This window comes from Tachypleus tridentatus, chromosome 12 (genome assembly GCF_004210375.1).
Source record: "Tachypleus tridentatus isolate NWPU-2018 chromosome 12, ASM421037v1, whole genome shotgun sequence".
NCBI lineage: Eukaryota > Metazoa > Arthropoda > Merostomata > Xiphosura > Limulidae > Tachypleus > Tachypleus tridentatus.
The window spans coordinates 28,846,771-28,859,493 of NC_134836.1; the positions used below are offsets into that span (position 1 = coordinate 28,846,771).

The window sequence follows — 12,723 nt, forward strand, 5'->3', positions numbered from 1 at the left end:
ACTAAAGAAAAACATCTATAGATGCAACATGCACACGGCTTATTGTTTATCCTATTTCCTTTAATCAAGCCGTAAAGAACCATTTGTTTTGTTTTTACGATGTACTTAGTTTCAAACAATTATGTAAATGATGAAGAACTTCCCTAAAGGAGGTTTTATGAACATGGTACGTTCAAACTTAATCACGTCAGCAAAATCGTGGTTTCTTTTCCTTCATTTTGAGTGCTTATTTTTTTATCGTGTTTTTGGAGGGGAATTTTTTGTTTTCTTGAATTCCCGAGAGCTTAAAAATATGTAACAATTTTAAAAGTTTGTCCTATAGATTTGTTCAGTGAAGCAAGAACAAAGACTTGCTTTCTCCTTGGTGAAGTAATTCGTGATGACGAAAAGCCCACTTGAAATAAAAAATGTATTCTAAAGACAGCTGGTGTGGGTAAAATAAAGTAAACCTGAAGATGATCTAAGAAGGTCAAAACGTTGTTTTATACCCTTCTGTTTTAATTAACGTTTTACTACACACACCAGTCGTCTTGAGAATACAAAGACTTACTTTCTAAGATATGAAAAACGTCTGACAAAATTAGAACAAATAGTTTATAATGCAAATGAAACGGTTTGGCAAGGTAAGAACATGTTTTTTTTGTAATATAAATTAAATTATTTGGTAAGCTAAAAACACATATTTTTGTAATGGAAATGAAATGCTATGGCAAGGTAAGAATAAATTTTTGCAATATTTGTTTGTTTTGAATTTCAGGCAAAGCTACACGAGGGCTATCTGCGCTAGCCATCTCTAATTTAGCATTGTAAGACTAGAGGGAAGACAGCTGGTTTTCACCACCCATCGCCAACTCTAGGGCACACTACTCTTATACCAACGAATAGTGGGTTTGACCGAAATATTATAACTCCCTCACGACTGAAAGGGCGAGCATGTTTGGTGTAACGGGGATTCGAACCCGCGATCCTCGGGTTACGAGTCGAGTGCCTTAACCACCTGGCCATTTTGGGCCATTTTGTAATATAAACGTAATTTCGTCGAGGATCAGAATATATGTTTGATTTTGGTATGTAAAGTTCAGACATTCAACGGCACATAAATTTGCTTTATTAGGGAAACTGAAAGGAATGTGAATTTTCTGTGGAATTTCAAACTGAAATGTTATTGAGTAATAAAACCAAATGTTTGAGTACACATACATTCCTCTCCTTGGGCGTAATTATTTTGAGTGCGAATAAGATGCGCTCTTTAATTTTGATAAGGAAATAATGATTTAGAAAAGAGTGACCACATTATCTGAGGTTATTTAGTAAAATATTTTGGTAGTTATATCTTTTGATGCTTTTTCAGTAGTTGTACATTGTTGAACCTATGCAGTTCTTTTTATATATATACATTTCAAGCTGGGAACAGGACAGTTGATGTCATATTTCAAGTAAACAAGTTACGTTTATGAACACAATCTCACAAAGTGAGTAAAGTCATTATAAATTTGGTGACAAGTGTAACTGAGTGGGAAGACAGTTAATCGTGGACTTTGTCTCCTTAGACGACATGTTACCGCTGATAGAGTCCTGATATCAAGAGTGTGCTTTTCTTTTAATTTCGCGCAAAAATACACAAAGGCAATATGCTCTAGTTCTTAATTTAGCAGTGTAAGACTAGAGGGAATGTAGTTACTAAACACAACCCACCGTCATCTCTTGGGCTACTCTTTAACCAACGAATGGACTAATTCTGAGGTTGGCCTGTAATTTGTAAAGCAATCCTCAGACTGCGAGTCGAGCACCCAAGTATCAAAAGTAACAATTATGTTACGCATTTTCCAGGCTAACTAATAGTCTCTTCTTAAGGCCCGGTCTTGCCAGATGGGTTAAGGCATTCGACTCGTAAGTCGAGAGTCGTGGGTTCGAATCCACGTCGCACCAAACATGCTCGCCATTTCAGCTGTGGGGGCGTTATAATGGTACGATCAGTCCCACTATTCGTTGGTAAAAGAGTAGCCCAAAAGTTGGCGGTGGGTAGTGATGATTATCTGCCTTCCCTCTAGTCGTATACTGCTAAATTAGGAACGGCTAACGCAGATAGCCCTCGAGTAGCTTTGCACGAGATTTAAAACAAATAAACTATAGTCTCTTCTTATTTTATCTCGAAATATCTATTGGAAACCTCAACAAACTGCCCTTTGAAGATATCGAAGATAATAATTAACTTTTTTCCTTATCGGCTATTAATATATAATATAGTCGTAGTAAAAGTTCATCATACAAGAAATTTCCCTTTCAATATTTCCTCCGACACAGAAATATATGTACCAGATGCACTTCTTAAGGTCCCCGAAAGTGTTCTGTTTCAAGAGTAAATAAAATCAGAATTATGAATAACAAATATTTTTATTTCTTGCTTTCGAAGCTCGTATGTTATGCTGTGTTGTAGTCTACAGGGTATGTAATAAAAACCAACAACATTAGTACAGAAAGACACAGGTATTGTTATTTACCTCGATTGTGGAATATCTGGACTTTTCATAAGTCTGGGCACGACTTTTAGCGTGACTATAGCATATGTATGTTCTTCCTGAGGACATTCACATGCTAAGATATTTGTTGGGAAACCTGCGAAGAGTGCAGTTGACAAATATGCTGGTGTTCCAATTTACACTTCTGCCCTTCATTGCATAATATCGTATTTCCCGACGTAGAAGACGCACTCCCATTTTGATTAGCTAAATTTTGAAAAAAAAAAAGATAAATAAGAATAAGGTCGCAGCACTTCCACCATTCTTACCAAGATGTTTCGTGGATTATTTAGTGACTTACTGTACATAAGTCCTTTTGCTCACTTCTCGTTTTTTGTGAGCTATATGCTTATCATATCTACCTTTGAAAGTGTGTACCTTATATTACCACTGAAATATCTCTATTATTACCAGTAATAACGTTATTCTAAGCCTATTTCAGAAGTGCCTTTTTTTGTAGAAATCATAATATGGGCTGTATTTAAAAAAATTGATTTATCTGAACTGTTACAGAATTCCTGCAGAGAAAGAACAGGTCTGTGTTTGAACAGAATAGTCTGAACGGAACCAAAACAAACTTACGATATTTTGCAAATGGCTGCCGTTACTGACTACTGTTTCCGGAATTTTACTTTTCATATGTTCTTATAATGTTACCTTAATATCGAGATCGTTTTGAGGTAAGTAAAAAATGTCATTATTTGATGGAAAACAGACAAATTAGACCATCGATTGGTTTATATTAGTCTACTGCGGAAGTGTCAATGAATTTTGTGATAATTTATGATTATCTTGTTTATTTATTTGTTATTTGATGTTAAGTAACTTACACGTTTTATTCTGGGTCATATAGACGGGCTTGGATTACTGTCTAGTATCGAATCGCTTTGTTTAGGTTTAGGTTTAGGCCTTTGAGCAACGTTACCTTCGGCCAGGAAGACGCAGGGTAAATTTTTGAGACTTATTTTGGGGAAAAATAAGCGTCTTCGACACCAGGAAATACGGTAATTAACCTTCCCTTGTTTTCTGACACTATGCAGAGCTTAAAAGAAGTTACTGAAATGATAGGCATAGGCTTTGTTAATAGTTAATGTAATAAAATACAGAGGCTGCTTAAAAGGTTCGTGTAACGACTGACATAAGGTACATTAAAGGTTAGTATAATGATAGACACGAGCTAAATTACAATTAGTGTAATCATAGATATTAACTACATAAACGATTAGTGTAATGATAAACTTAGGCTTCGTTAAAGGTTAGTGAAGTGTCACGAAAGAAAAGGATTTTAATGTGATGGTTCATAAACCTCAAAAGCCATTCAAGCAGTTTGCTGTTGCTAATGCTAGGGCAAATAGGATTTTAAGTTGTACCTGTAGAAATATTGAATACAAGTCTAAGGACGTTATAATTTCATTATATAGGTATCTGGTTTGGTTACATTTAGATTATTGTGTTCAGTCTTAAGAAAGGCATCGAATTATTGGAAACTGTTCAGAGGAAGGTTAGTAGAATGGTGCTTGGGATGGAGAGATTGTCATACAAAGAGAGGCTGAAATTTCTCAAACTGTTTTCTCTTGAAAAAAGAGATATTAGGGAGGATCTGATTGAGGTGTTGAGATTGTAAATGAAATTTATAGTGGTGGTGCATCATCTTTTTTCGTACTTAACAGTGAGAATGACAGGACTAGGGACACAAATATAACTTTTGACAGTCATTTACAGCTAAGAGAGTTTTATTTTTTAACGGGGTGGTTGAGATTTGAAATGGGTTGCCTCCTGATGCTGTGGAAGGTGTAAGTTTAAGTACACGAATGATAAAGACTGGATTTAAGAGTTTTTCGTTAACCTGTCTATTAATATTTTTAGTTTACATAAACTACATAAAAGGTTAGTGTAATGACAAACGTTGGCTTAATTAAAGGTTAGGGTAATGATATACATAGAACTTTATTAAAGGCTAGCGAAAGGAAGGACGTAAGCTTCATAAATGGTACTGTAATGATAGACATAGGCTTCATTAAAGGATAATGTAATAATAAACGTAAACTATATTAAAAGTTAGTGTAATGATAGACATAGGCTTCATTAAAGGATAATGTAATAATAAACGTAAACTATATTAAAAGTTAGTGTAATGATAGACATAGGCTTCATTAAAGGATAATGTAATAATAAACGTAAACTATATTAAAAGTTAGTGTAATGATAGACTTAGGCCTCATTAATGGTTTAAATAATAATTAAAGGCCGCATAAAAGGTTTGCATAATATAATAACACATTATATAAAAGGTTTGTGTAGTGAAAAAACATATTACATGTTTGTGTTATTAAACAAAGCCAAATAAAAGTTTGTATAATATAATCACAAACTATATAAAAGGTTTGTGCAATTATATATAGATATACTGTGTAGAATTGAGGATTTGACTGGATTGTTTCAAAGCAGATTTTGTAAATTTCCAAGAATGTTTGTGAAAACTCATGGATTATTGTAGTATTATTATCAAAGTTTTGATTCAAAACCATGATGCAAGTTTTGCACATTTTTGTTTCTTCGGAACTCAGCTTGTCACAGTAACAAGGTTAGTTAGATTTAATCATAAGAATCTATACTGAACAGACCACTCACGTACAATAGTCTGTAATACGATCTCTCCGTTTATCATATGATGAGTGACCCTGTACAAGAATTTCCCTATTTATCTGCTGAAAACGAAACGAATACATGTAGACCATACAGTAATCAGATGCTTATAAGCAGCATTGGAAAGAAACAAATTCCAGCTGATATATAATTTTAATTATGGCAAGAAGAGGATATCCACAGTATCAAATACTGATGAAAGAAGTTATACAGATACGTGAGTGGACAGACTGATATCGTTAAATGAATATATTAGTTTTGTGTATCCGTACTAGAAGTTTGATGCAATTTTAACTATATTGTGTTTCATTCATAGTGACCAAAATGACATAAATTAATGTACAAAGGTCAATTATTGTATGTACTCTTGTAATCTTTCTGTCTATCTAGCCGTTCACAAATATATTAGGAAGCAGTAAATGAAAGCTAATTAGCTGAGCTACTGTACCATCGTGCAAGTTTACACATTATCCACTCTTCTGACACAAGTCATGAAAACTTATATGTCACCTACACGTCTGATACAAGTCATGCAAACTTACACTTTTCCTTTACGTCTGACACGAGTCGTGCAACGTGATGCGTAATCTACACATCCTGCGCAAATCGTGCAACTTTACGTATTATCTCATGACTTTTTGTACTGAATTATACTTTGTGATTCTATAATAATTATATGGTAACAATACACATAGGCTACATAAATGATTATTACAATCATAGCTATAAAGTGCATGAAATATTACTGTACTGATAAATACTAAGAACTTGAGTTAAAGCAAATAATAATTAGATATGTCAACCAAACTACACGTGTAATAATTGCTGACAGGCCTTTCATCTAGCACAGGGACTAATCAGGCTGGCTGGGATATGACAGACATATTAATGGTCTAGGCGTTATTTACATCATCAGTTTTCATGAACAAGTGTTATGCCATGAATCACATTAAGGAAATAAGTTATAATTATTATTAGTAGTAGTTCTCTTTAGGTCTTTTATAAATCGGATTTTTAGGTGAGAGTTAATAACACGATATTATTTATTGTACTTTTTCTTTCTCACACTATGTAATTTTTTTTTGTTTTTGAATTCCGCGCAAAGCTACTCGAGGGCTATCTGCGCTAACCGTCCCTAATTCAGCAGTGTAAGACTAGAGGAAAGGCAGCTAGTCATCACCACCCACCGCCAACTCTTGGGCTACTCTTTTTTTATCAACGAATAGTGGGATTGACCGTCACATTATAATGCCACCACGCCTGAAAGAGCGAGCATGTTTGGTGCGACCGGAATGCAAACCCGCGACCCTCAGATTACGAGTCGTACGCCTTAACCCACCTGGCCATGCCGGGCCTAAACACACTACGTAATCAGAACACAAGCTACACTATGTAGAATATGTTTTAATATCCACTGATTTTATATTTTTACACGATTCATTTTTAATTCTGTAGCTATAAATTGCAGATTGTTTGTTTTTTGAATTTCGCGCAAAGCTACACGAGAGCTATCTGCTATTTAGCAGCGTAAGATGAGGGAAGGCAGCTAGTCCATCGCCAACTTTTTGGCTACTCTTTTACCAACGAATATAAATTACAGATATATGTTCGCTACTTCTATTTTTTTCTCTACAAAAGACTTATAATTTATCTGTTTAAGTGAACAAAGAAATGCTCAAAAAAATTGATTTAACAGTTGGACAAGTTTCACACGTATAAAAGTATTTCTCTGGATGAATATATATTTGTAAAATGTACAATTAAAGTAAATAGATAGAAGAGATGAAAGCTTAAGAGACCGAGAAAAAATAGGTTTGGTTTTGTTCTGAATTTCGCGCAAAGCTATACGAGAGTTATCTGCGATAGCCTTCCCTAATTTAGCAGTGTTAAACTAGAGGGAAGGCAGATAGTCATAACCACCTACCGCAAACATTTTTAACAACGAATAGTGGGATTGGCCGCCACATTATAACGCTTCCACGGTAAAAAGGGTGAGCATGTTTGGTGTGACGGGAATTCGAACCTGCGACTCTCATATTACGAGTCGACTGCCTTGTCGGACCGAAAAAAATTAAATACAGTATATATATATACACACTTTACCATTTAATCACTCATAAATATATTCAAATCATATCGGGAAAAAAAGGCACAAAAACAAAGGTGCTTCGTAACTTACTTTCCTTTCTTAATACATGAATATTCTTTTCGTTTGTTTCAGGAAATTCTAATCAAAATGACGATTTCATGTAAATCTAGCAACAAGAATTTTCGCTAATTTGGAGAAGTGGTGAGGCTTATGCAAGTGGGTGGTTATTGTAGAAATTTACTGAAGGATATATACGCATTACATAAATCAGGTACTTCTTAAGAAGATAATTACATTTACTAAATTTTAACACATTTTGCACCTCACAGATGGTACCCCAGTGTGTCAGCAGAAAGTTTACGAACTTAGAATTCTTAAATCCAGGACTCAATTACCTGTTGTAGACAAAACACAAATAGGCTACTCTATAGCTTAGCGGGAAAACAAACACACTTCACAGCTAATATATAGGGCTTTCCACAGACACAATATTCTCAAAGAAGGAAATTGGCTAGATATGGTTTAATTCTAGTGATTAACGTTCTGGGCTGCGTATTACAAAGTCCCAGGTTCAAGCCGTGACGGTAATGAATGTATTCTGCACATTCAGCTGCTGGCGTGTTGTAAAAGTGTTGTGACAATCTCAATAATTGGTTCGAAGAACCGCACAAAGCCCTTAGGGTGGAAGGTGCTGCTATCTGGCTGCATTCCCTCAGGTCAGTAGCTCAAAATTAGAGACTGTTACATCTGAATCTTAGTAGTCTCCAACTTGGTCTCTTAGCCAGTCTATGAATGAGGCGTCGTTCAGGTCGGAGATTCCATTTTTCAAATAGGCAGTTCGTATATTTACTACTAGAGGTGTAACACACTCATGGCCATAAACTCTGCATTTTAAGAGAGAATTTTTCCTAAAGTGTATCATATTATATCAACGTAACGAAAATTATTCGATTTCCCGAGCTTGTTAAAAAAAGTAGGAAAACATCAACTGCTTTGTTGTAAATCATTTTGTTCCTAACTTTCAAATAAGAGTGAAAATATTTTTCGTTTCATTTTGGTAGGAAGTTATAAAAAAACAGGATGCAAAAACTCTTCTGTGAGAAATAAAGGAATCTCATAATGATGTAAGGTACCATTTGTCCAAAATTGAACTATATGCCACTCTACGTTACTATCTCAAATGATAACTGATATCGTTTAAAATAGAATACTTTAGCAATTTTCCAACCAAACTTTAAAGGAAGAGAAAACACTTAAGGCAAATAGAGGGTGTGTGACAACTTATACCCACGAAGAGTTAAACTCCGTTGACATAATTGGCAGGAGCTCGATCGTAAGCCGTAATTTTTAAAGTTATGGGAGACTTACAGCTCGCTTCACAGGCAAGAGTATTCATCCCTTTGTCGATTGATTTACTACAAGAAAATCAGTTGTAACTTGCACCTGTTATTGTTGTACTGTAAGGAAATCACCTGTAAGTTATGGTTATTATTGTATTATAAGGAAATCACTTGAAAGTCGTCTGTTATTTTTGTACGACAGGATGTCACCTGTATATTATTGTTCTTGTTGTACTGTAGAAAACCACCTGTAAGTTATGGTTATTGTTTTACTCTAAAGAACTCAATTGGAAATCGTCTGTTATTTTTGTACTACAAGAAATCACCTGTATATATTGTTCTTGTTGTACTATAAAAAATCACCTGTAAGTTATGGTTATTGTTTTACTGTAAGGAAGTTACCTTTGAGTTATGGTTGTTATCAAAAACTGATCAGAAAGAAACAGCAATAAAGAAAAGGATGATTGTTAATAAAGTATAAATTTTAAACAAATGCTTTATCGCCTGTTTTGTAATAAATAACACTGTACAATTTAGTTGCTTTGAAAATAGCTAATTTTTCACTATCCAAAAGAAAAAAAAAGTTTAAGTATCGTAGTTTCGAACCCTGAAACATTAGCCATTTTGTTTTGTTTTTAAATTTCGCGCAAACCTACACGAGAGCTATCTGCGATAGCCGTCCTTCTAGTGTAAGACAACTAGTCATCACCACCGACCACCAACTCTTGGGCTACTCTTTTACCAACGAATAGTGTGATTGATCGTAACATTATAACTCCCCCACGGCTGAAAGGGCGAGCATGTTCGGTGCAACGAGGGTCCTCCGACAGGACAGGGGTAAGTCTATGAATTTACAACGCTGAAATCAGGGGTTCGATTTCCCTCGGTGGACTCAGCAGATAGCCCAATGTGGCTTTGCTATAAGAAAACACACACACACACACGCAACGAGGATTCGAACCCGCAATTACGAGTCGAGTGCCTTAACTACCTGGCCATGCCGGGCCCTAGCCCGTTTAAATATGCAAAGTAGATTTTTTTTACCTGATTAGGCAATTTATTAAAGTTTTGCTAAATGTGCAGCACTTTCTCAACGTTTCTGTAACCACGCAAGCTGACAAACGTTGTGTGATGACGTCAATACGATAACAGGGAAGGCAAATTCTGATTAGCAACAAAACTAAAACTTTCCCGTAAAAGACACGATTTTTTTATCTTTATTGAAGAACCTTCATAGAGGGAGTATGAACATACAATAGAATACACAAAACTATATATTAGTTAACCAAGGAAATAATACCAAAAACATATTTTAACTATAGTAGAACAAACAAAATAAATTACACAATAACTGAGTAACAAGAAAAAGTCCTCTGCTGGAAGAGCAGTAGGTCTTTGGATTTACAACGCTAAAATCAGGGGTTCGATTCCCTACGGTAGACATAGCAGCTAGCCTGATGTGGCTTTGCTATAAGAAAAACATACAAACATAAACAGTAAAAATATATTAATTGGTTATTAACACAATACTAGTAACAAAGCATAAACAAAAAATGCAATACTACCATAAAAAATCAAAGAGAATTCCCAACTAAATGAAATGACCATCACATAGATACGACTAGACAAGTTGGACACATTTAACTTGATGTTCTTGTTTCTCAAGTCAATTTATGTAGCACCTCTAGTATTTGGGGTTAATATGATTCTTTTTACCTGATGTACGTCTTACAAAAACCTCTGGTAGCTCAACCGTAAGTTTGCGGGATCATAACGCTAAAAGTCAAGATTCAATACCCCGCGGTGGGCAGATCACATATATTCCATTATTTAGCTTTGAATTTAATAATAAACAAACCATCCTTGAAATTACAACAAAGTCATCAAAGCCTTCCAAATTTACAGTCATTGTTGAACCAACAAGAACGTCATGGTAGTTCCGTCGCTGATTCATACTGTTGAAAATGGAGTACGCTTATTACATGATTACGTCACCTTATCTTGCCAGTCGTAGCGTGAACTAGTCTATATTGTACGAGAGTTTGAGTCAAATATAATGCATTTGCCACATCCAGTGCTGAAGTTGTCTTTCGCCCAATTGCAGGGTTCGTTGGTATGGTTTGAATACCACAGATATATGGTAGTGATTTAAGCGTATTCATATTATCAGTTAACATAAACAACGACTCTTAGGGTTTGAATCAGATGATGTAAGAGGAATACTTGTAAACACAGAGTAAGGATTATAACGGATCTTGTAACCACAACGAGGAAAAATTACATCAGTAATTATAAGAAACGAGTAAAAGTAAAGGAGAATATGTTATAATGTGTTAACTACATTATATCTGCCGTATCCAGAGCCGAATAGGCCTTTCGGGTTATACCAATGTTCATCAGGTCAACTGGAATAAGGCAGCAATAGTAGTTGATGGTCTTGGTGCTATTTAACAACTGTAATGTTGTTAACCGTATTAAACAAGTGATTTGTAATCATTGTTACTTTTAAGTCCTTTACAAAATATTAATAATTTTGAAAAATGTACTGTGTAAATTGATTTGGTTTATAATCCATCAAAGCGTGTCAGAGTGAATGTTAGTGAATAAAAGTTTTAAACGTTCTATTGAATCATGGCGTATGTACACCTTATATCATGGACATTTTCTTCAGGGCATTTTTAGTTATGGATTAGCGGGGCAAGTGTCCTCCTGCTAATGGTTTGTTTTGCTCCCACGATTTCTTATTTCTTGGAAAAATGCAGACATCCAAAGCCCAAAATACTACAATGGCATGTTTGTGACCAGACACGTATTGTACGAATTTACAGTTTGCAAGATCCAAAGTCATTCTGTAAAACCATAAATTTGTGACGAAGTTTTACAGGTAGCACATGTTAATTCAGTTTTGATGCTTTTTAAGATTTAGTTTTATGTTACTAGATTCTGAGACATAAGATAATGCAGTCTCCTGAACTTGTATTCCACTTTATTGTTTATAAACTGTGATTGGTACAGTTACTCATAGCGTTTCCCTCATGTTTTCATTTTGGTGCGGATTAACTCTGCGGTGGAGCTTCGAGTTTTGGAGCTTACGAGTCGGGTGCTAATTTGTGTGATACCATAACATTTTCCTGCATTTTAAGCTTTGTGTGCATTATAAGAGTTGCCTTCAATCTCTTATCATGTATAGTGGATGTTTGAGTGCTGCTTACTGGATTTCTTCCTTCATTCTAACCATTATTTTAGAATTCATGAGGGCAGCGTATAGCCTTTGTACCTTTGTCTTAAATACAATACGGTTTTGGTTTACGAGCAATGCTACCCAGTGCAACAGCGCCTTCAATGTCGTTCGTAATTGACCTGGAAGTTTACACTTTATGGGAAAAGTTTGTTAGGTTCTTAGGCAGTTATTATAGTAACTTGGACCTCGCCTGGACTAATGGTTAGTGTGTTAAACTTCGTCTCGAAAGATCTAGGGCTGGAGGTATGATTGTGTTGAATACGCTACACACTTTTAACAATGTGCATGTTATAAAAGTGACATTCAGTCCTGTTTTAGAGTTCAAATAGCTGATCAAAAAACCTTGTGGAGGAGGGGCTGCCTTCGCTCTGGCCAGTAGTACAAAATTAGGGACTTGTATATTTATGGTCTGGACTCAGAAGGTGTGACCTGCCCATTTAGTCCACACGTCTACGAGGTCTGTTCAAAAAATACGCGGACTGACGTCATAAAAATAAAATGTACTTTATTTAGAAGTTACAGGTCTGGGACCCCTTAAAAGTATTCTCCTCCCCAACGCACACACTTATCCCAACGGTGTTTCCACTTGTTGAAACAGTCCTGGTACGCTTCTTTTGTAATGTCCTCCAGCTCCTTCGTCGCATTTGCCTTAATCTTGGGAATCGTCTCAAATCTTCTTCCTTTAAAGAGTCTTTTGAGTTTGGGGAACAAGAAAAAATCGTAAGGAGCAAGGTCAGGTGAGTAGGGGGGTGGGGAAGAACAGTGATCGAGTGTTTGGCCAAAAACTCACGAGTTCTGAGGGCTGAATTTCGCAGCAACGCGGTGCATCTTCAATTTTTCGGTCAAAATCTCGTAACAAGATACAACTGATATCCCACACTCTTCAGC

The 12,723-nt window shown here is 35.5% G+C and overlaps 1 protein-coding gene across 1 annotated transcript in view; it reads left to right on the forward strand.

Annotated features, from left to right (window-relative positions):
• The first annotated feature begins 3,180 nt into the window (after window positions 1–3,180).
• LOC143235440 (uncharacterized) overlaps window positions 3,181–12,723 on the forward strand; it is a 203,066-nt gene continuing 193,523 nt past the window's right edge. Inside the window, exon 1 of the mRNA XM_076473605.1 lies at window positions 3,181–3,199. The gene's annotated coding sequence lies outside the window, so the exon portion shown is untranslated. The remainder of the gene's footprint in view (window positions 3,200–12,723) is intronic.